We start from the raw sequence: 24,920 nt of genomic DNA, 5'->3' as shown, positions 1-24,920 counted from the left end.
ATATGCATTATATCTTCCAAGTCCAAAATTCAAAGATTAAGTATGGACAATGAGAGAATGACAATTACTAACATAATTACGAAACCACTGCACGAAGTTTGGTCCACCTTTCAACCCATCACGTCGAAGATTTTCTAATTGGATGGCCGTAGGTTTACTAGTAGATTTCCAACATTCTTCATCAAACATGCTGGACATATTAGAAACATGGACATTACACACTATAGAAATTATGAGATGAGAAAATGGAAGTAACTATGAGGAAAACTTACTCGAACGCCTCCTGTGTGCTGTCAATATTGCTATACATATATAGCATTAGCGTGTTCAAATCTGATCCTTCAATGTGACGTACACTCCCTTTTCCAACTGCTTTACCCGGATTCGCAAAAATTTGAAGGGTGCTTTGGGGCGATTCATTTTCGACATGAAGTCGCACTGAAGGAGCAAACACATTGTTGGCTCGAGCGAAATACCTGGTTGAGAATTGAGATATCTCCTTAAGGGCAAAAGCCTCCGCAATACACCCTTCGACTCTAGCCTTGTTGCGAACAGACGCCCTGAGCTTTTTCAACGCCCTTTCTATAGGATACATCCACCTGAATTGCACTGGTCCGCCTACCAAAGCTTCCCAAGGCAAATGCACAATTAGATGTTGCATCACATTGAAGAATCCTGGCGGGAAAACCTTTTCAAATTTACAAATAAGAATTGGAATTTCTTTCTCAAATTTCTGCATCAACCTCTTCGATACCGTCTTTGCGCATACTTCCCTATAGAAGTAACTCAGCTCTGCAAATATGCTCCAAAGCTCATCCTTAAAATAGCCTCGAAACATCACGGGCATCAGCCTCTCCATAATAATATGGTAGTCATGGCTTTTCAAACCGATCAATTTACCGGTCTTCAGATTGACTGCCCGTTTCAGATTTGCCGCATATCGATCTGGAAATTTCAGATTCTTCAACCACTTAAATATTTCTTTCCTTTCATCTGGCTTGAGGCAGTAATCAGCTCGCGGCCTACTCTCATGCCCTTTATCGCTTACTTTCAACTCGAGCATCGGTCTCTTACAAATTTCAGCCATGTCTTTTCTTGCCTTCATATTATCTTTCGTTTTATCAGTCACATCGAAACATGTGCTTATGATGCTTTCAGCAACGTTACGCTCTTGGTGCATCAAGTCTATGTTGTGCGGCATGATCAAGGCTTTTGCATACGGAAGCTCCCATATTGATGAAATATGGGTCCAGTTGTGGTCCTCCCCGTAGCCTTGAAACCTATCATTTTCTCCTTGCTTCAGACAAGCATGCCATGCCATTATCTGCGGTGCAGTTTGCCTCTTTGGTGGCCCATTTCTGATTTTGGCTCCACTTCTGAATGCAGTAAGCGAATTCCTGAAATCATGCTTGAACGGAGTCCAACGTCGATGAGCATCAAAGAATGACACTTTCCCACCATGCTTCAATCTGAATGCATCCGTATCATTCATACATATGGGACAGCACAACCGACCATGAACACACCATCCAGACCAATCTCCATACGCTAGCAGATCATGCACTGACCACAAATAAGCAGCGCGCATGGTAAACTCCTTTTCAGTATGGCTGTCATAAGCCTTCACACCTCTCCACAATTGTTTCAGCTCTTCAATTAAAGGGCGAACAAACATATTCAGCTTTGGCCCTGGATGCTCGGGGCCTGGGATGACTAGTGCAAGGAACATGAACTCTTCTTTATTGACCAACTCAGGAGGAAGATTATATGGCACAATGAAGACAGGCCAACACGAGTAAGGGCTTGCACTGGTATTGAAAGGTGTGAATCCGTCCGTCGATAGACCAAGCCGTACACTCCTAGGGTCGTTTGCAAATTCGGGATCAAACTCGTCAAATGCCTTCCACGCATCACCGTCCGACGGATGGACCATTATGTCTGGATCAGTGACGAGACGTACACCATTCTTTGGCCACGTCATATGCTGAGCTATTTCCTTGTTGAGGAACAACCTTGAAAGCCGAGGAATGATGGGCAACCGACGAAGTTGCTTAGCTGCGACCTTCGTAACTACCAATTCACCCTCATCATTTGTCACCTCGACATATCTAGAAGCTTCGCAATGCTTACAACGGTCCAGCTTGTCATCCTCCTCAAAGAATAGCATGCAACTGTTGGGACACACGTCGATCTTCTCATATGTCATCCCAAGACCAGCCAACATCTTCTTTGCGAAGTACATATTCTTTGGCAACTTATGATTCTCCGGGAGAACCTCGCCCATCAGTTGGACGATGTCATTGTAAGCACTGTTTGAAATGTTGTGCTTCGACTTTATCGCCATTAGTCTTGTGAGAGTCCCAAGAACTGACATCTGAGTGTGCTCGTGCAGTCTCTCTTCTCCCGCGGCGAGTAGCCGGAAGAATTCCTGAGCATCGCGTGGAAGCTGCCCCGGCTCCTCAGCATTCATTTCAACGTCCCTACCAAGATCATGCAACATGTCGTCCATCCTATCATGATCATCATCAAGTTCCACCTCCGCGTCAACGTGTCTAATAGACTCTCCATGACAGTACCATACAAGGTAGTTCGGCATAAACCCACTTTTGCAAAGGTGTTTCTCCATTTCTTCCTTCTTCTGAGGCCACTTGTTCTCGCAGCGATTGCAAGGACACTTCACTAGACGACCAGTTGCATCTTTGAAAGCGTGCTCAAGAAAAACCTTTGTTACAACCATCCATTCATTCGAATGTGCCCCATCCTTTCTCCACCCGTCATACATCACCCTCCGATCACCGTCCATTTCAAAGGCTAATTAAACAAAAGATAAATAACATCAACGATCGTCCGTGGCTTAGGTGAACTCCCTATTAGGTAAAGGCCCTAAACCCACCCAAGAGTGTAGGCCGATGCTTGTGATTTGTGACGTGTAGCCTACGATTGCCGTGAAATTTCGGCAGCATAACCCCGCTGCTCTCCAAGCACACGCCTGAACATGGTGTGTTGGAGAACAACTGGGTTACACAACCGAAATTCCCCGTCAATCGTAAGGCACATGTCACAAATCACAAGCATCGGCCTACACTCTCAGGCTGTCCAAAATACGTGGACAATTCCGGAACGGCAAACCTCACAAGCCAATGTGACGTTCGCCGTTCCCGAACGGGTGACACATACGGTTCGCTACGGTTAACGATTAAAACTAAACTCTAAACATTAAAAAATATATAATGGCAATCAGGAGCTCTCGTAGAGTTCATTAGGGAAGCAATCCTAGAATATCAAAGTACCATTTTAATTGATTAGTTTTAGTGACAATTTACTGGTTTTCCAAATTCATATGGTAGCACCATCATTAAGAAAAAATAATTACTGAAAAGTATGACAGCATATTTACTTCCTAACTTTGATCATGTGAATAAGATAAAGGCAACATCTACTGAATTTATGTGATGTAGGTATAGTGTAAGCGAAATGAGAATCACGTTGTTGGAATAGTGGCATTGTCTTTCAGGCCACATTTTAAAGGGGGGGATTGAACAATTAATTAAAGAATAAATTCTAACCAATGCATAGATTGCATTAAGAGCATGCCACCGAACCAATCGCTCCCTAAGAGCTTTTGAGATCAAACAGGATTTGGTGAAGTATTCTTAACGGATTCTGAGATCAGCTCTAATATCTCCAGCAGCTTATTCATCTACATCTGTTATACATATATAAACATTGCAGTCCATGTTGCAAAACAGTGCAGTCAACATTGCACGATCTCATGGCCATAGCCTAACAATCTATGGTTCAGACGTCCGTTATGTAAGTTTGGGACCATGATCTCGTGCCATAGCCTAACAATCTACGGTTCAGACGTTATGTAAGGAATAAAAGATGATATCAGAAACTTGATAACATGCTTTTCAGATGGTCTCGAAAACTTGAAATGAAAATATAATCAGCATATATAAGACCAAACGGGGGCAAAGTGCATTTCCAGACAAATTTTCAGTTGGCCTGAATGCATATTGCCTAACTGAAAACTTCAGACTATGCCAATGTAGTGCGAAAAGGGAATAGCATCGATCCCTTTAGGTAAAACGTTGCTATGACTTCACTAAAATGTAAAAGCAGTGTCATGAATGTGAGCCTTCACTAATATGTATCTTGGTTCTATGCAGCATTCGGCAAGAACCAACAGAAAATTTGGCTCTGTGCAGCACAAGTATTGTGTAGCCTACGTACCTTCCCTTTCACATGTATACCATGAACACAGAGCTAGGCAACTAGGGAAATTAACCTCACCAGTAAAAAATCAGACAAACTTCCTTTTCCTTGATCCAGTAAAAGAACCTCGGATTACAAGGCATACGGAAAGTCAACAGAAGAGAAGAGATGAGTACCGTTGATCCAGTTCTCGGGCGGCGCGACGAGGGAGGGCGGGCGGGCGCGTGCAGTGGCGCGGCGAGGGCGGGCGGGCGTGAGCGGCAGCGCGGCGCGGCGAGGGCGGGTGGGCGCGTGCGGCGGCGCGGCGAAGGCGGGCGGGCGGCGGCGCTAGGGATTGAGACGAGCGAGAGCGAGAAAGTGCGGGCTGAGGCCGAGATGGATGATTAATGGGCCACTATTTTCGTCGGCCTCACTGAGGCCGACGAAAATAGTGGTCGGTTAATGACTTATTTTCGTCGGCCGGGCTGAGGCCAACGAAAATACACCACATTTTCGTCGGTCTAGAGGCCGATGAAAATAACTTCCGTATTCTCGTGGGCCTGCCCACGAAAATATTCACTGGCCCACGAAAATAGGCCACATTTTCGTCGGTCACGAGGGCCGACGAAAATAACATTGTATTTTCGTGGGTCGGCCGACGAAAATAGCCCAGCCCACGAAAATTTATGCGTTTCCTGTAGTGGAGAGAGGGAAAGGGTTGAAAGAGACCCGGTCTTTGTGACCACCTCAACGGGGAGTAGGTTTGCAAGAACCGAACCTCGGTAAAACAAATCCTTGTGTCTCACTCTTGATTTTGCTTACGATTTGTTTTTCGCCCTCTCTCTCGGACTCGTTCATATTTCTAACGCTAACCCGGCTTGTAGTTGTGCTTAAGTTTATAAATTTCAGATTCACCCTATTCACCCCCCTCTAGGTGACTTTCAATTGGTATCAGAGCCCGGTGCTTCATTAGAGCCTAACCGCTCGAAGCGATGTCGGGAGCATCCGCCAAGAGGGAGCTCAGGACCGGCGACAAGTCCGCAAGCTCGGGGAGAACGCACTCAAGGGAGTCCGCCCACAAGCACAAGGAGGAATCCTCTTCCTCCATCAAGTCCCAACGGAAGGGTGACAAGAAGAAGAAGATGAAGAAGGTGGTCTACTACGAGACTGACTCTTCGTCACCCTCCACCTCCGACTCGGAATCGGCATCCGTCACTTCTAAGCGCCATGAGCGCAAGAAGTATAGTAAGATGCCCCTTCGCTATCCTCGCATTTCAAAACACACTCCATTACTTTCCGTTCCATTAGGCAAACCACCTATGCTAGAAGGTGAAGATTATTCTATGTGGAGTGATAAAATGAGGCATCACCTAACCTCACTCCACAAAAGCATATGGGACATTGTTGAGTATGGAGCGCAGGTACCAAAGAAGGGAGACAAGGGTTACGACTCGGAGGAGGTCGAACAAATACAACACTTCAACTCCCAAGCCACAACTATACTCCTCGCCTCTCTAAGTCGAGAGGAGTATAATAAGGTGCAAGGATTGAAGAGCGCAAAGGAAATTTGGGACGTGCTCAAGACCGTGCACGAAGGAGACGAGGTGACCAAGATCACCAAGCGGGAGACGATCGAGGGGGAGCTCGGTCGCTTCATGCTTCACCAAGGGGAGGAGCCACAAGCTATGTACAACCGGCTCAAGACCTTGGTGAACCAAGTGCGCAACCTCGGGAGCACCAAATAGGATGACCATGAAGTGGTCAAGGTTATTCTTAGATCACTCGTTTTCCTTAACCCTACGCAAGTTCAATTAATTCGTGGTGATCCTAGATACACACTAATGTCTCCCGAGGAAGTAACAGGAAAATTTGTGAGCTTTGAGTTGATGATCAAAGGCTCCAAAAAAATCATCGAGCAAGGCGCCTCCTCCACACCCGATGTACAACCCGTCGCATTCAAAGAGACGGAGGAGAAGAAGGAAGAGTCTACACCAAGTAGACTACCCATTGATGCCTCCAAGCTCGACAATGAGGAGATGACGCTCATCATCAAGAGCTTCCACCAAATCCTTAAGCAAAGGAGGGGGAAGGACTACAAGTCCCGCTCCAAGAAAGTTTGCTACAAGTGTGGTAAGCCCGGTCATTTTATTGCAAAATGTCCATTATCAAGTGATAGTGATAGGGGCGACGACAAGAAGGGAAAGAGGAGAGAAAAGAAGAGGTACTACAAGAAGAAGGGCGGCCATGCTCATGTGTGCCGCGAGTGGAACTCCGACGAGAGCTCCACCGACTCTTCCTCCAACGAGGACGCCGCCAACATCGCCGTCACCAAGGGCCTCCTCTTCCCCAACGTCGGCCACAAGTGCCTCATGGCAAAGGATGGCAAAAAGAAGAAGGTAAAATCAAGATCCTCCACTAAATATGCATCCTCTAGTGAGGAAGATAATTCTAGTGATGATGAGGGTAACTTGCTTACTCTTTTTGCCAATCTTAACATGCAACAAAAGGAGAAATTGAATGAACTAATTAGTGCTATTCATGAGAAGGATGAACTCTTGGACACCCAAGTGGACTTCCTAATTAAGGAAAACAAGAAGCATGTTAAGGTAAAAAATGCTTATGCTCTAGAAGTAGAAAAATGTGAAAAACTATCTATTGAGCTAAGCACTTTCCATGATGTTATTGCCAACCTTAGAAATGAGAATGCTAGATTAATTGCTAAGGTTGATTCAAATGTATGTGATGATTCAATTTCCAATCTTAGAAATGATAATGCTAGTTTGCTTGCTAAGATTGAAAAATTGAATGCTTCTCTTGCTAGCCTTAGGAGTGAAAATGAAAAATTGATTACTAAGGCTAAAGACTTAGATGTTTGCAATACTTCCATTTCCAATCTTAGAATTGAAAATGACATTTTACATGCTAAGATTGTTGAACTAAAATCTTGCAAATCCTCTACATCTACCGTTGAGCATGTTTCTATTTGCACTAGATGTAGAGACATTAATGTTGATGCTATTCATGATCACCTAGCCTTAATTAAGAAACAAAATGATCACATAGTTCAACTTAATGCCAAAATTAATGAGCATGACTTAGAAAATGAAAATTTTAAATTTGCTAGAAGCATGCTCTATAATGGGAGACGCCCTGGCATCAAGGATATCATTGGCTTCCAAAAGGGAGACAATGTCAAACTTAATGCCCCTCCTAAAAGATTGTCTAACTTCGTTAAGGGCAAGGCTCCCATACCTTAGGATAACGAGGGTTACATTTTGTACCCTGCCGGTTATCCCGAGCACAAAATTAGGAGAATTCACTCTAGAAAGTCTCACTCTGGCCCTAATCATGCTTTTATGTATAAGGGTGAGACATCTAGTTCTAGGCAATCAACCCGTGATAAATTGCCTAAGAAGAAAACTCCTATTACATCAAATGAATCTAGTATTTCATTTAAGACTTTTGATGCATCTTATGTTTTGACTAACAAATCCGGCAAAGTAGTTGCCAAGTATGTTGGGGGCAAACACAAGGGATCAAAGACTTGTGTTTGGGTACCCAAAGTTCTTGTATCTAATGTCAAAGGACCCAAAACCATTTGAGTACCTAAAATCAAGAACTAAACTTGTTTTATAGGTTTATGCATCCAGGGGCTCAAGTTGGATCATCGATAGCGGGTGCACAAACCACATGACAGGGGAGAAGAAGATGTTCTCCTCCTACGAGAAAAACAAAGATCCCCAACGAGCTATCACATTCGGGGATGGAAATCAAGGTTTGGTCAAAGGATTGGGTAAAATTGCTATATCACCTGACCATTATATTTCCAATGTTTTTCTTGTAGATTCCTTAGATTATAATTTGCTTTCCGTTTCTCAATTATGCAAAATGGGCTACAACTGTCTTTTTACGGATATAGGTGTTACTGTCTTTAGAAGAAGTGATGATTCAGTAGCATTTAAGGGAGTGTTAGAGGGTCAGCTATAATTAGTAGATTTTGATAGAGCTGAACTCGACACTTGCTTAATTGCTAAGACTAACATGGGCTGGCTCTGGCATCGCCGACTAGCACATGTTGGAATGAAGAATCTTCACAAGCTTCTAAAGGGAGAACACATTTTGGGACTAACAAATGTTCATTTTGAGAAAGACAGGGTTTGTAGCGCATGTCAAGCAGGGAAGCAAGTTGGTGTTCATCATCCACACAAGAACATCATGACGACTGACAGGCCACTCGAGCTCCTACACATGGACCTATTCGGCCCGATAGCTTACATAAGCATCGGCGGGAGTAAGTACTGTCTAGTTATTGTGGATGATTATTCTCGCTTCACTTGGGTGTTCTTTTTGCAGGAAAAATCTCATACTCAAGAAACCTTAAAGGGATTCTTGAGACGGGCTCAAAATGAGTTCGGCTTGAGGATCAAGAAGATAAGAAGCGATAACGGGACGAAGTTCAAGAACTCACAAATCGAAGGCTTCCTTGAGGAGAAGGGCATCAAGCATGAGTTCTCTTCTCCCTACACGCCACAACAAAATGGTGTAGTGGAGAGGAAGAATCGAACTCTATTGGACATGGCAAGGACCATGCTTGATGAATACAAGACTTTGGATCGGTTTTTGGCCGAGGCGGTCAACACCGCATGCTACGCCATCAATTGATTATATCTACATCGAATCCTCAAGAAGACATCATACGAACTCCTAACCGGTAAAAAGCCCAATGTTTCATATTTTAGAGTCTTTGGTAGCAAATGCTTTATTCTTGTTAAAAGAGGTAGAAAATCCAAATTTGCTCCTAAGGCTGTAGAAGGCTTTTTACTAGGATATGATTCAAACACAAGGGCATATAGAGTCTTTAACAAGTCCTCTGGACTAGTTGAAGTTTCTTGTGACATTGTGTTTGATGAAACTAATGGCTCTCAAGTAGAGCAAGTTGATCTTGATGAGCTAGATGATGAAGAGGCTCTGTGCGTCGCGCTAAGGAACATGTCCATTGGGGATGTGTGTCCTAAGGAATCCGAAGAGCCTCCACATGCACAAGATCAACCATCTTCCTCCATACAAGCATCTCCACCAACTCAACATGAGGATGAGGCTCAAAATGATGAAGGAGAAGATCAAGAAGATGAGCCACCTCAAGAGGAGAGCAATGATCAAGGGGGAGATGCTCATGATCAAGATGAGGAAGATGAACAAGTTCCAAGACCGCCACACCCAAGAGTCCACCAAGCAATCCAACGAGATCACCCCGTGAACACCATCCCCGGCGATATTCAAAAGGGGGTAACTACTAGATCTCGTGTTGCTCATTTTTGTGAACATTACTCTTTTGTTTCCTCTATTGAGCCACACAGGGTAGAGGAAGCACTTCAAGATTCGGATTGGGTGGTGGCGATGCAAGAGGAGCTCAATAATTTCACAAGGAAAGAGGTATGGCATTTAGTTACACGTCCTAATCAAAATGTTGTAGGAACCAAGTGGGTTTTCCGCGACAAGCAAGATGAGCATGGTGTGGTGACAAGGAACAAAGCCCGACTTGTGGCCAAGGGATATTCACAAGTCGAAGGTTTGGATTTCGGTGAAACCTATGCACCCATAGTTAGGCTTGAATCAATTCGTATATTACTTGCCTATGCTACTTACCATAGCTTTAAGCTTTATCAAATGGACGTGAAAAGTGCCTTCCTCAATGGACCAATCAAGGAGGAGGTCTATGTTGAGCAACCTCCCGGCTTTGAAGATAGTGAGTACCCTAATCACGTTTATAGACTCTCTAAGGCACTTTATGGGCTCAAGCAAGCCCTAAGAGCATGGTATGAATGCCTAAGAGATTTTCTTATCACTAATGGTTTCAAAGTCGGAAAAGCCGATCCTACACTCTTTACTAAAACACTTGAAAATGATTTGTTTGTATGCCAAATTTATGTTGATGATATCATATTTGGGTCTACTAACGAATCTACATGTGAAGAGTTTAGTAGGATCATGACACAAAAATTCGAGATGTCCATGATGGGGGAGTTGAAGTACTTCTTGGGATTTCAAGTGAAGCAACTCCACGAGGGTACTTTCATTAGCCAAACGAAGTATATTCAAGACATTCTAAACAATTTTAGGATGAAGGATGCCAAGCCCATCAAGACACCCATGGGAACCAATGGGCATCTCGACCTCGACACGGGAGGTAAATCCGTAGATCAAAAGGTATACCAGTCGATGATAGGTTCTTTACTCTATTTATGTGCTTCACGACCGGATATAATGCTTTTTGTATGCATGTGTGCAAGATTCCAAACCGATCCTAAGGGAGCTCACCTTAGGGCCGTAAAACGAATCTTGAGATATTTAGTTTATACTCCTAAGTTTGGCCTTTGGTACCCTAGGGGATCCACATTTGATTTAATTGGTTATTCGGATGCCGATTGGGCAGGGTGTAAAATTAATAGAAAGAGCACATCGGGGACTTGCCAGTTCTTGGGAAGGTCTCTGGTGTCTTGGGCTTCAAAGAAGCAAAATTTCGTAGCTCTTTCTACCGCTGAAGCCGAGTATATTGCCCCAGGCCATTGTTGCGCGCAATTGCTTTGGATGAGGCAAACCCTTAGGGACTATGGTTACAAATTAACCAAAGTTCTTCTTCTATGTGATAATGAGAGTGCAATCCGCATGGCGGATAATCCCGTTAAGCATAGCCACACTAAACACATAGCCATTCGATATCATTTTCTAAGGGATCACCAACAAAAGGGGGATATCGAGATTGCATATATTAACACCAAAGAACAATTAGCCGATATCTTTACCAAGCCATTAGATGAGCAAACATTTACCAAACTTAGGCATGAGCTAAATATTCTTGATTCTAGGAATTTCTTTTAATGTTTTGCACACATAGCTCATAAATATACCTTTGATCATATCTCTTTCATGTGCTATGACTAATGTGTTCTCAAGTGTATTTCAAACCAAGTCATAGATTCAAAGGAAATTGGAGTCTTCGGCGAAGACAAGGCTTCCACTCCACTCCATCAAATTACTCATTCTTCGCCGTCACTCCACACCGCTCTCCAACTTTGGTATAATCTTCACTCATATGTTATTTACCATAGGGAGAGTTCAAAGGGCTTATGTTTCACTCAAGTATCCGTTTTTGGTGATTCATGCCAAAGGGGGAGAAAGTATTAGCCCAAAGCAAAAGGACCGCACCACCACCTTTTTCAAAAATTTGAGTTAAGAAAGTTTTTTCAATTTAGTATCTTATTTTTGATAGAATTTCAAAATTGGTACAACCCTTTCAAAACTAATATCTAAAACCCTCTTGAACACTAAGAGGAGGATTTTATTGAGGGGGAGTTTTGTTTAGTCAAAGGAAAAGCATTTGAAACAGGGGGAGAAAATTTCAAATCTCGAAAATGCTTCTCAAAATCTCATTCATTTACCTTTGACTATTTTGCAAAAGGACTTTGAAAAGAATTTACAAAAGAATTTGCAAAACAAAACATGTGGTGCAAGCGTGGCCCAAAACGTTAAAAATGAAGAAATCAATCCATGCATATCTTATGAGAATTTATTGGTTCAATTCTTAGTAACCTTTGCACTTACATTATGCAAACTAGTTCAATTATTCACTTCTATATTTGCTTTGTTTTGTGTTGGCATCAATCACCAAAAAGGGGGAGATTGAAAGGGAATTAGGCTTACACCTTTTTCCTAATTGATTTTGGTGGTTGAAGTGCCCAACACAAATAATTGGACTAACTAGTTTGCTCTAGATTATGAGTTCTACAGGTGCCAAAGGTTCACAACAAACCAATAAAAAGACCGAGAAAGGATTCAAAGATAGAGAGCAAAAGTCAGCCGAAGTGTGCCCTGGTCTGGCGCACCGGACAGTGTCCGGTGCACCACCAGACAGTGTCCGGTGCACCAGGGACTCCAACTCTGAACTGCTCACCTTCGGGAATTCTGGGAGCCACTCCGCTATAATTCACCGGACTATTCGGTGTAGCACCGGACAGTGTCCGGTGGCGCACCGGACAGTGTCCGGTGGCGCACCGGACTGTCCGGTGTGCCAGCGGAGCAACGGCTACTTCAGCGCCAACGGTCACCTGCAACTGCATTCAATGCGCTACAGTGCACGCAGAAGTCAGGCACGCGTCAGAAGGTGCACCAGACAGTCTACAGGACCTGTCCGGTGCACCACCGGACTGTCCGGTGACCTAGAAGACAGAAGCTCCAACGGTCAGAATCCAACGGCTGGGTGACGTGGCAGGCGCACCGGACAGTGTCCGGTGGCGCACCGGACTGTCCGGTGCGCCATGCGACAGCGGCCTTCACCAAACGGCTAGTTTGGTGGTTGGGGCTATAAATACCCCCAACCACCCACCATTCATTGCATCCAAGTTTTCACACTTCCTACACCTTACAAGAGCTATATCATTCAATACAAGACACACCAAAGAGATCAAATCCTCTCCAAGTCCAAAGATCATTCCCAATCAAATAGTGACTAGTGAGAGAGTGACTTGTGTTCATTTGAGCTCTTGCGCTTGGATTGCTTCTTTTTCTCATTCTTTCTTGTGATCAACTTAATTGTAACCGAGGCAAGAGACACCAATCGTGTGGTGGTCCTTGCGGGGACTTTGTGTCCTGTTTGATTGAGAAGAGAAGCTCACTCGGTCTAAGTGACCGTTCGAGAGAGGGAAAGGGTTGAAAGAGACTCGGTCTTTGTGACCACCTCAACGGGGAGTAGGTTTGCAAGAACCGAACCTCGGTAAAACAAATCCTTGTGTCTCGCTCTTGATTTTGCTTATGATTTGTTTTTCGCCCTCTCTCTCGGACTCGTTCATATTTCTAACGCTAACCCGACTTATAGTTGTGCTTAAGTTTATAAATTTCAGATTCGCCCTATTCACCCCCCCTCTAGGCGACTTTCACTTTTCATGGTTGAAATTATTTCCTTTGGCACCCAAATGCGTTTGGCTCCCTTTCCTTTGTTGGCTTGCTTGTTGGCCTTGATTGCTATCACCTTTCCATTCGTTTTCTTCTTGATCAAATATGGTGTAGCAGCCTTTTTGTCCACTTTTTTGATGTAGGTGTTGGAGACTTTGCTTGATGGCGTTTGCTTGAGCTTTTGCCTTTGTTTATCCTCGGTCATCGCCTTGCATTTGAAAGACTTGTGGCCTTCCTTGTGGCATAGCCTACAAATCACAGTTTCTCCCTCCATAGGCTTGTTCACTCCCTCAGTGGTGTTATCCTGTGGAGGTTGGTTTTGTTTGGCTTTGCCTTTCTTGTCATACAAAGCCTTGCCAAGGCGAGCCACTTCTTGCCTTAATTGTTCATTTTCCTTTGCAACCTCGTCCGAGCATGTTTCTACAACAATATTCTCAACAAGAACTTGGTTTCAGAGGTTAGAATCATCAATTAAATCAAAGCAAGATGTAGAAACATCTTTCTTAATAATTTTAGGTATTTCAACTAAAGATGCTGTTGGGGTGCTCATGATGTTTTCTAGCTTAGTAGTTAGCCCATTATTGTGAATGCTAAGAATTTCCATTTTTTCTACCAAATTTTCAATAGCTTCTTGAGAGCTAGCTAACTTAGCCTTAAGTTTTTCATTCTTTTTAATAAGGCCATCATCAGTAGCAGTGGATGGAGCACTTGACTCTAATAGCTCAATTTTAGTTGACAGCTCACAATTTAGGTATGCAAAAGTTTCAAATTTTTCTAGCAATCCTTTGTATCATTTTGTGAGCTAATCAAATTATTTTTCAGAGTTTTAAGTTGAGCTTTTTGCTTAGTGCAAACATCCTAAAAAAATGTAACGGCTTCCGCAAGTTCATCTACGGAGGGCTTTCCCTCACCATCATCATCACTACTAATATCATCACCAGAGGATGGAATGCTCATTTTACCTCTTGCCATAAGGCATTTGTGTGATGACCGTGATGAAGACCGGTGGCTGCACGTCCTTGGAGGTTCATCTTCACTTGAAGAATCATCCCAAGTTCTAACACTTGTTAGCGCCTTGCCTTTGCTCCTCTCCTTTTTGGGTTTGGCCATAGTTGGACAGTTGTCCCTGAAGTGGCCCTTCTCCCCGCATGCGAAGCACCCTCTCTTTCTTTGCTTTTTCCTGTCAATGTTAAAGAGAAGATCTTCGACCTACAGGGGCACACCCATTAGATTAATCTTGCGGATCATCCCCATTACCTTTCCGATGCGTCGGATTGTTTCTTCGTCCTCGGAGGATGATGTGCATGGTTGATTATCTTCATCATCATCACTTTCTTCATCTTCCTCTTCTTCACTTGAGGAACTTGGAGTGGGAGCCTTCTTTTTGCCCTTCCTTTCATCACATGCAAAAGCATATGGCCTTGAGGAGGTTGGCTCCTCTCCCCGACACATTTTTCGCGACATCTCAAAGCCGCGATTTTTCCAATCACAATGGTCGGAGTCATGTTACCCAAGTCCTCCATGTTGTGAAGGATAGTGATGATGCTCCCATATCTTCGTTGTGGTAGCAGGGAGATAATCTTCCTCACAATATCTGCATCACCTAGCTTATTAATGCCAATAGAATTGAGCTCATTGATAATTGGATTCAAACGAGAATACATGTCTCTAACAAGCTCATCATCTTTCATAGCAAAAGAATTATACTCATTTAAGACTAGGCAATGTTTTTGCTCACGGACATTGGATGTGCCGTCATGGAGCTCATGCAATTTTAGCCAAATCTCATTAGCAGTTTTCAATGTAAATACTTGATTAAAAATATCCATGCTAAGAGATTCATACAAGCAATTTTTGGCTCTAGCATTTAAATGAATTTCTTTTTCCTCACTCGTGGTGGGTTTCTCGGGATTCTTGAGGGGTTTCATCCCGTCACGAGTGACTCTCCAAACACCGAGATCAACGACCTCTTGGTAACAAGCCATTCTAGCACTATAATATGGGAAGTTAGTGTCGTCGAAGTGTGGTGACCTATGGGTATCCATCCCTTCCTCTAAAAAGCGTCGGCTCTTTTAGCGGTGAAGCTAAAATGTTTCAAATGAGCCAAACCAGGCTCTGATACCACTTGTAGGAAACAGGTGACGCCTAAGAGGGGGGGGTGAATTAGGACTTCTAAAACTTTTACTAAACTAGGCCACAAATAAATCCCTAGAGCAAAACCCATGCAAATAGACAAACTAGAATGTGCAAACTAGGTTTTGTCTAAGTGTTGCTATCTCTACCGCAATGACTAAGTTTCAATCTACACTAAATAAGTATGACTACAAGATTGAAAATTAAATGCTTAATATAAATGCGGAAACTTAAAGAGCAAAGTAGAGAAGCAAACTCTCGTGGATGACACTAGTATTTTTACCGAGGTATCCGGAACCGCGCAAGGCCCTGACTAATCCTCGTTGGTGCCCCTACGCAAAGGGAAGCCCACGTGAGGGCCAAGCACCACGGTCGAGTAACTCCGTAGAGAGCCGCGGGCCTTCTCCACGTGCAAGTGGTGCTCCGCTTCCAGCTCCTCTCGGACGCTCCCCGTCGTCTTCACTATCGAGCTTCCGGCCGATAAGCCGTGGGCCTCGTTCCCTCCGGTACACGGTGGCGGCCGTGACACAAACACAGTTGTCACGGTCTCGCAAGACACTCGCCCCACTCGGTACAATTACAACAGCCCGTGCAAGAGCCGAGGGGTTGTGTGGTTTGTCTAAACTCACTCAACTAACTAGGATTCACCTAGAGCAAGCGCTAATGCGGTCTAACTAACCTAAGCACTTCGCAAAGCACCTATACTAATCACCGAGTGATTCTATTAAGCACTTGGGTGTAAGAGCACTTGGGAATGTCTACAATATGCCTTGGTATGTCTCTTGGACTCCCACACTTGGAAATGGCCTGTTGGGGGTGTATTTATAGCCTCCAACACAAATAGAGCCGTTGGAGAAAAGCTGCTGCTTTCTGTGTCACACCGGACAGTCCGGTGGTGCACCGGACAGTGCACTGTAGCCTGTCCGATGCGCCTAGCCATTGCCCTGTCAGAGCAGGTGACCGTTGGCGTCGTAGGCTTTCCACACCGGACAGTTCAGTCCCCACACCGGACAGTCCGGTCCCCACACCGAACAGTTCGGTGGTCTTCTCTTCGGGTGCCACCTGGAACTAGCCGTTGGGCTACTGTTCCCTGGTGCACCGGACAGTCCGACGTGTGGGCACCGGACAGTCCGGTGCTCCACGCACAGACAGTCCGCAGGCAGCACACTTGGACTTTTCTTGGATCTCTTTAATGTCTTCTTTTGAGGTGTTGCTTTCCTCAATTCCTTAGTCCAAGTTAATCTTGCATCCTGTGAACTACAAACACAAACACTAGAAAACTTATTAGTTCACTGATTGTGTTGATCATCAAATACCAAAACTCAATTAGCCAAATGACCCGGGGTCCATTTTCCTTACAGGTTTAAAACTCTACTAGTCATATGCCCGTGCATTGCTACGGTTTTTACATATATATGACATAGGATAAATGTTGTTTTAATAAATCACAAAATATATGTTTTCTATTGATTAGGTGAGTGTGAATGTGGAGCCAACAACCAAGGTTTAAACACTCACTTATACATAATTTCACCTTATTTTTCACATAAACTCTCCTATTATAGTAGTAGAGAAGAGATTATAAGAGTGCGGATTGATTCTAAAGAAATGTAGGTTTTTTTAAATATTGATGCGGGACAACCGTTGAAACTGGTGCTTTAATATAGTAGAGACTTGTATATATTTTAGCTTATTTTTGTAATTGACACACCATAAACTGCCATAGGTCCATTAAGCATGAGGCATGGGTCGATCTGACATGATTATTGGCCTATCGAGCCATACGTGGGTCTCACTAGTGGCCCGTGGGCTGGCACGACACGATGCACTAGCCAATCTAGACTGCTTCGGCATGACATGACCTGATTTTGTGCCAGGTCTAGGCGTCTAGTAGTACCTAGTCTAGATCCGATTTATACATGTATATTAGTACATATCTCTCTTTTGTTTGACGCTAAAAGTATATGTGTATTGTACACACATAAATTTTCTACATGTCACACCCGGAGTTAAGGACAAATCCAGATGCATCTCAAATGTGTGATAGGATCAAGTCTCACACATATGATGACTCATGGTACATAAATCAATGTCACATCTTTATTACTTAATACAAAATCTTGTATAAAATAACTAAATAAATTACATTATGTGATGACAATGATCCTCTACAACCATAGTTGACTAGGAGACGATGACCTAGACCTCTTCGAACTCATCACAACTGTGGCGGAATTGCCCGAATTATTCCAATTTAAGTGCCTAAGCCCCGCCTTAGAGGCTAGACCACACTTAAATGGGAATAACCCGTCAATCCCTCGGATCTAGTCCGACACGGCCACTGACAGGATCAAGTACCACAATCTCACTCGAAGGTGAGTCACAGAGCAAATACAATAAAGCATAAAACCATACATGCCGGAGTATTCAATTATTACATCATGATCATCATCATCGGAGTTTTTGCAAAAGTAACCATCATTGTTCGAAGTGCAGCGGAATAAAACTAACGGTAATTAAATGGAGAGATGGGGAAGCCTGTCCCATCACTCCTCATGCTCCTCCTCAACCGAGGCAGGGTCCCACTCGACAGTCCAACCCGGTGGCAAGGTGCACGGCCAAGTCACTCCAGCAACCATGTCCTCCAGAGAACCTGTAAAATTATGCCACAAGCAAGGCTGAGTATACTAATACTCAGCTAGACTTACCCGGTGTGAGGAGTCTACTCCTCTACCTCTAGACATGCAGCAGTTTGGCTGTGGGGTTTGGTTGCCAAAAGCACTAGCTGAGTTTCTAAATCAAGATTTTAACTTGGTCAAAATTAAGTGTGACTCTCTTAAGGCTAAAAGTGAACTATCTATTCATACATGGTAGCAAGCATTATTAGCAATCAACATCTTATAGCAACTCATCATATTTCCACTTGTTACTCAATGCAGTACAATGGATCAAGCAGTCTCATTAGCTGCGAGAAGCAGACGATTCGAATCGAGTTTTTATCCTTGCAAGGTAAACCTAAACACACGACATGGCGAGGCACTCCGTCCCCACACACATCAACCGTCCCCATCGATTCCCCGTCAGCAGATCAGGGCTCACCGCCTTGGCGTACAATGCCTCACTGACCCCGACTAGCCGTCGTGCAGTGACCGCACTTGTACCCACCATAACCGGAATGGGAGACCTCGTCTCAGGTCACGTGAGGGGTAAAGTCCACTGCCAGGTTCAATCAGGTACTAGGCTTACCGATTTACCATATTTCTCGGCATGTGCTTAGTACGTTCAAACGCTTGACACAGGTATCCACACGTTAATCCTTATTCCATTTTCCATCTCGTAAACAACCAATCCCCATGGATTGTTGTCCACCCACTAGTATCATGACAGTGTGAAAGTGGGTACAATCAATTTCCTGATCTCGCGCGAGTGCTAGAAAAACCACTCGTCTTCTACCGAGATCCTAATTAAATAAAGCAACTACTCGACCTGTCATACTAGTATTCATTTCAAAAGGATTCCTGAGATCATGCAACTAGGGTTTCAAACAATTCCTACACCTAAGTGCACAATCAATCCTACAATCATTAAGTGAAGTAAAATAGCATAAGTAACAGGTTATGCATAAGACCGGGGCTTGCCTTCTAAAGTAGTGGCAGGCAGGTCCTCTGGTGCAGGCTCGGGTGCTGGATCTGGGGCTACCTCCTGAGCAGCTCCTTGCTCTGGCACGAGGATGTACTCTCCGTCAGCAAGATTACAGTCTATCGAAATGCAATGAACATGTATGTCATGATTATGCAGGATTCAATAATATTATGCTAAAGAGAACTAGGTTAAGAAGTAACTTAGGGTTTCTTAGTTATGCGGGGCTTCCAGTGGGTTAGGCTTATTACTCTTTAGGCTTGGGTTTTCAGTGAATATAACATAGTGGATTGGTATTGTCTGGATACATTTTAGTGGACAAATTTACAAAGGTTTTAGGATGACATTAATTTACATTATTCATCTTCCTTTCTTTAATTTCCAATTAGGGTTTCTAGTGTAGGTTGAACTACTACAGTGTTTTAATAATTTCCAAAAATTCTGTAAAAATTACAGTGGGTTGTCATTTTCTATTCTAACTTGTTTTAAGAATTTGAGGCTTAAAGTATAAAGGCTAGGCTTTAAACAAAAATAACAATAGTTAGGCAAAATGGGCCACTTTCCACTACACCTCTTAGTTAGGGGTAGGTTCTGTCCTAAAGGTTATTTTTGCTGGCATCCCATAGTAATAATAGGCCTCTGTGCTAAAAATCACAGAAAACTAAGAGGTGGTTATTTAGTTATGATTTTCTTAAGTTTAATGTCAAAAAGGCTCTTTCTACTACATTATTATTTGAAAAATGTCAAACAGCAGATTTCATATTTTTCCCAAATTCTCCTTAATAAAACATTAGTTATCCCAAGGGTGGGGGTGTTTTTACCTTGGGGTTATTTTTGTAGAGTTTTTCTAAGTTTCACTTGTTTTATTAAAACAAAAGGGATCCTACTTATTTTATACTAAAACAGGGTATGATATATTTTTCCAGTGAACTATATTGAATAAGTATCCTAACAAAAATAGAGGTACTCTCTGGTTCATTAATTAAATTACATTTTCTATTTTCCTTATCCTTAAGCATATTATAGAATAAGGGGTAAAACTAACTTAATGGAGTGGACAGAGAGGTTTAGCATTTTTATTTGGTTTAGTAGGTAGATAAAAACTTCTCAAAATTTTTCTAACCCCAGTCAAATAGTGCAACTAATTTTGGCCCTATTATTTAGCTTTTGGTCAAAACTATAATTAAATCAGAGCTTTAAAGTTTTCTATAGTACATAGGGGGTTTTATATTTTTCTTAAGTAGGTTACATTATTTAGAGTCTGACAAAATTGGTTTGACCAAATTTGGATGATTTAAACAGAAGTTATGCATTTTCAAAGTTTCTGTCCAATTTAAAAACAGATTTAATAAAGGTTTCTTGGAAAAACAGTTTACACCGAGGTCCCTGGGTTTAAACTAAATCCACCTTCGCAAATCTACCCCCACGTCACTATTCCCCTGTGTCTCTGACATTTCACAAAACCCCCTGACCTTCTCTCCCTCTCACCCGCAGTCCTTCCCCTTATGCAAACAGTAACCGCGGGAAAGAAAAGGGTGGCGCGGCTTACCGGCGGCGAGGGAGGTCCGGCGAAGGGTGGGGTTGGCTCGGGGAGACTCTGGCGGTCACGTCGAGGTACGGCTTGACGTCGGAGATGGCCGGAATCGCCCGGTCCACGCGTGCAGGCGGGTGTTCTCGTCGGCGGCGAGTGTACCGGCCAAACCACGGCGAACTGGTTCAATCCGAGGGCATGGTGAGCTTCACGGGGTAACGTAGCGACCGTGTGCACAAGGAATCGATGGATGGTGGAGTGGTTTACCCGGTCCACGTACTCCGGCGGGGTTGAGAGCTCCGGCGAGCGTGGACTGGCCTCTTCGGCGAAGCAAACTCCGATTCCTCGCTCGGGGAGCCTCACGGAGGTGTGCACAGTCTTCTCCGAGGGCTGGACAGAGTTGGGAATGGCTCCACTGGCCGGTCTACGGTGGCAGAGGGATTGGGCGGCCGCGGACTCGCTGCGCACGGGCAAACGGCGACGAGCCAGACTCCGGTGAGGTTTGAGGGTGCGCGGAAGGGTACAATCTAAGTCTGGGAGGGTTTTATAAGCGCGGGCGCGGGCCATGGCGCTGGCTTGGCTCGGCCGTGGCGCTGGGCATGCGGGGGCGCGCGTGAGCGTGCTCTGGCGCGGGCAGAAGGCGTCGAACACGTGGAGGTGTGTTTCTTCCATTGTTCAAACGTCTCCAGAGATCGCAAACGTGCGAACCTTGCCATGAATCCGGCGCAGACCTCTTCCTGGCACCTAGGGCTATCTCACATGTGTGAGTTCCAATGGAGGATATGCCCTAGATCAGGAGATAGACGGGCGCCAAATCTGGCTTGTCTCACTGCCCATATTGCGACAAAACTGATGTCAAGAGCTGTCAAACGTCCGAGTCTCGGCTTCCACTTTTTCCAGGGGGTGCCTCAAGTGGTATACCACATTTTTGGTATAGAACCCAAGTGGTTTTGGCGCCATCTTCAAAGTGAACACGGTTGAACTTTAACTTAGGGTTAGAATTTGACTTAGAGGGAAATAGAGAGCTCTAGCTCTCTCTCCACTTGGAGATTTGAATTGGAGTTTCTCCAGGGGTCTTTTTGCACTATTTCCCTCCCCTAATTGATGGTTACTAGGTTAGTTAAGGTTTGGGTAAAATTTACTCATGCTTTGCACACCTGCTCACTCTTTTTCCCTTCTTACCTAGGGTTTTGGGAGATAGGGTTTAGGAGAGGTCTAGGGTTCTTCTCCCCTCTTATCCAAGGTAGTAAGTGTGCAAGGATTAGAGTAATGCTTCTTATGTCATTGGCAACTTTATTAGCACTTGATCTCCAAGTTCTTATGTGTTGCCCTAAGCCTTTACCCCTTGTGATCACAGCTTCTAGTGCCAAGGTGGGCTCTAGCCAAGGTAACACCTGGGGTGTTACAACAACGTCCTTCATGCTCCTCCGACGGCACGTGCTCTTGACCTGGTATGATTATAACATTGGTGAGCTCCCATACGATCATCGCTCAGCAAGTGTAGGAAAAAGTCTCTATGAGCTCACTTATGGTTGAGACTCATGTGCAGTGTAAGGCTACCAAGAAAAAAATGTTAAGGCTAAACATTGCTTTTAACTTTTTTGGTCTAAATGTTATTAGCAAATTACCAATTATAAGTAAATACCAACCCAATTAAATACTTGATCAATATATAAGTACTATATAGTAATCCCACAATGCAATGCAATTGCATGTCAAGTTAAGTTTAGTTCCATCATTTAATCATGTGAGAATCCTGAGCCGCTCATGACCATGAGCATGGTTGATATACTAGTTTTACACTCTTTATATGTTGCACATTTTTACCCACAAGTCGTGTTATCCATTTGCCAAGGGATCATGACTTTCCATTCATCTCTACCGAGGAAACGAGGCAGAGTAGCACTACGAGGTCTTTCCAAAGTTCCACTAGTATGAGAGAACCCGCTACAGTCAGGCAGAAGGGGGTGATATAGGAATCCCTTGTCTAAAAAGCTATCACAGATAGATCGACCTGAGAACCTCCCTATACCGGCAACTTCCCACGCTTAGCTTGCCCCTTTCGGGAAATGATTAACTCACACTAGCTTTCCTAATTAATTGACCAAGGGTGTCCTATTCCGCCCTTATGGTAGCACTAAGCTCCATGTTCCAATTAACAAAATGATCTTATCATGAACAATAAATAATCCATTGACAATTAAATAGATACCAGTGGTAACAAGGCATGCTCATGATTCATACATAGTATAACACCCAAAACCAAATAGAGTAATAGCAGACTACCTAATAATTCATTTGTATGCAGGGTGTAGGGTAAACAAAACTAGGTAACCTGTTAGGTCCTATCAATTTTAACCTAAGAATACCATGGTGATTGACAGAATCATGAATATTATTAGGTCAAAGAATGTGATCAAGGGCACAACTTGCCTTTTACTTGGATAACCTACTGCTGAGATATCTCTCCAAAGTTGGGCTTCAGGTTCCTCGTGACCTCACTTCTACTCGTAGCGGTACATACAAATAAGCAAATAATGGATACAAACATTACACCAAAGATGGAAGCAAACCACACATTAGTATTCTACATATCGCTATGAGATCGTAGGTTTGAGAACCACTAAAATCGGAGTTACGGTTGAAAAGATAGGGTTTTCTGAAATTTTAGGTGATTAAATAGTAAAAGTATAATATATGTTAATTAATATAAACCCTACGAGAAAAATATTACAATAGAAACACTAATTCAACTTCAATCTAAGTTATAACTTGATTTAAGGTTATATTTTAGTCAGATTATAACTATAGTCAGGTTAACTTTGTTTAGCAAGGTAATCTACTAAACATGCGATACTATTCATATTTTTATTCTTTTCTTTTTACTGTTAGCTTGGGAAATCTGTAGAAAATAGTATAGAAATGGTAAAAACATGAGACCAATTTCGTTAGACTTCTAAAATCATGTAGTATTTAATAAAAATAATTCCAAGTTTTTTATTTCAAACTCCGAATCATGTAGGATTTAAAAGTACTTGAGTAAAGCCTTTTAGAATTTTAGAAGTAGTTTAGTAATCCCAAAAATCATAGAACTTTTTGGGTAGACTTAAAATGTTGGTTATAGACTTTGAGCAAAGTTTGAAGTTGTTTGGACACTGTTTAATCAGAAAACCAATAAATGGTTCCATAGATTATCCATTTTAATACTAACTTAGAGGTAACTTTTGTAAATAAAGTTGAACTTAGTAAACTTACTTTCACTAGTAGCCTAAGAAAGTTAGTAAGTTAATCCTAGAAGAGTATTTAACTAGGAAGTCTTAGTGGTTGATTAACACCGTGAAGGTGTATTCAAGACACAACTTACTATCTTTTTGTTATATAATTGCATATCCATGAGATAGCATAAGCATTCATACACATGTATTATAATGTATAGAACACAAAGAAGAATCCATAGTAGAAGATAAGGTTGTCCCTTAGACCGAGAATCCTCCAGCAGAAAATAACTTTTACATCGACATCTGTGCATTTACCTTTCCTTGTACTTTAAAGTTTTATCAACTTGAATGCTGCATTAGGTGATAGGAATTGTATGACAAACTATTGATGCATTTCCTTCCTTGAGAAATTGAATACCATTCCTTGTTACCTGGTTTTATTCAAACAAGTTTTATGATGCTTAGTCTTGCTTTAGAAAAACGAAATGTTTTGTTTTAAAACAAAAGGTGATGCTTCACACTGGATGGGATTTTTTACAAAGAAAAAACTTATGATGGTGAATCCATCACCACCGTGATGGGTTCAACATCTGAAAAGAGTACCTCTGTCAGGTACCAAACTTTGGGCTTTAAATAATACAGACGAGACCAGGCGGGTGACTTGCACGAGAAGGAAGTCTCGTTGTAGTGTCTCCGTCTAAGTCGTTTAAGGACCAAGCCGATGTAGGCTTGATGATCGAGGACCTTTTAACTGGCCATATGCCTCGTCATGGGTAAGCTTTGCCTCAGTCGGACCAATACCAGAACAGCTCGCCCGCACTGGGCGTGGGAGATGGTGAGAGTAGCGTGTACCCTCCGTGGCAAGAGGCTGGACGGTGGAGTAACTGTACTCTCAGGTAGTGGGAACTTCAATCTGGTCTTGAGAAACCTGAGAGCGAGTTGACATATGCAAGGGTTAAGTACTATATATGTCATGTGGTTGGAGAACCCCAGCTGGGTATTAATCGATTCAGATCGCCGTTACTTCTCGGACATGAAGGCTTGGTCACTGACCTACACGTAGTGACAAGTGAACTCAAGAGGTGATAAAAGATGGCTAGTGTAGGCCAAGTGCTTGATCTAGAATAGGAAGAAATCTAGATGCAGGTAACTACTTAACCTGACAAGTAAAATGAATTCATATGGATCGACTTTAGTAAGATTTGTGCAAACCGAGTCATTGGTTCTTGCTAAACCTTACCTTGACTTCTAAA

The sequence above is a fragment of the Zea mays genome, chromosome 8 (genome assembly GCF_902167145.1).
Source record: "Zea mays cultivar B73 chromosome 8, Zm-B73-REFERENCE-NAM-5.0, whole genome shotgun sequence".
Taxonomy (NCBI): Eukaryota; Viridiplantae; Streptophyta; class Magnoliopsida; order Poales; family Poaceae; genus Zea; species Zea mays.
This window is presented reverse-complemented; position numbering follows the sequence as displayed.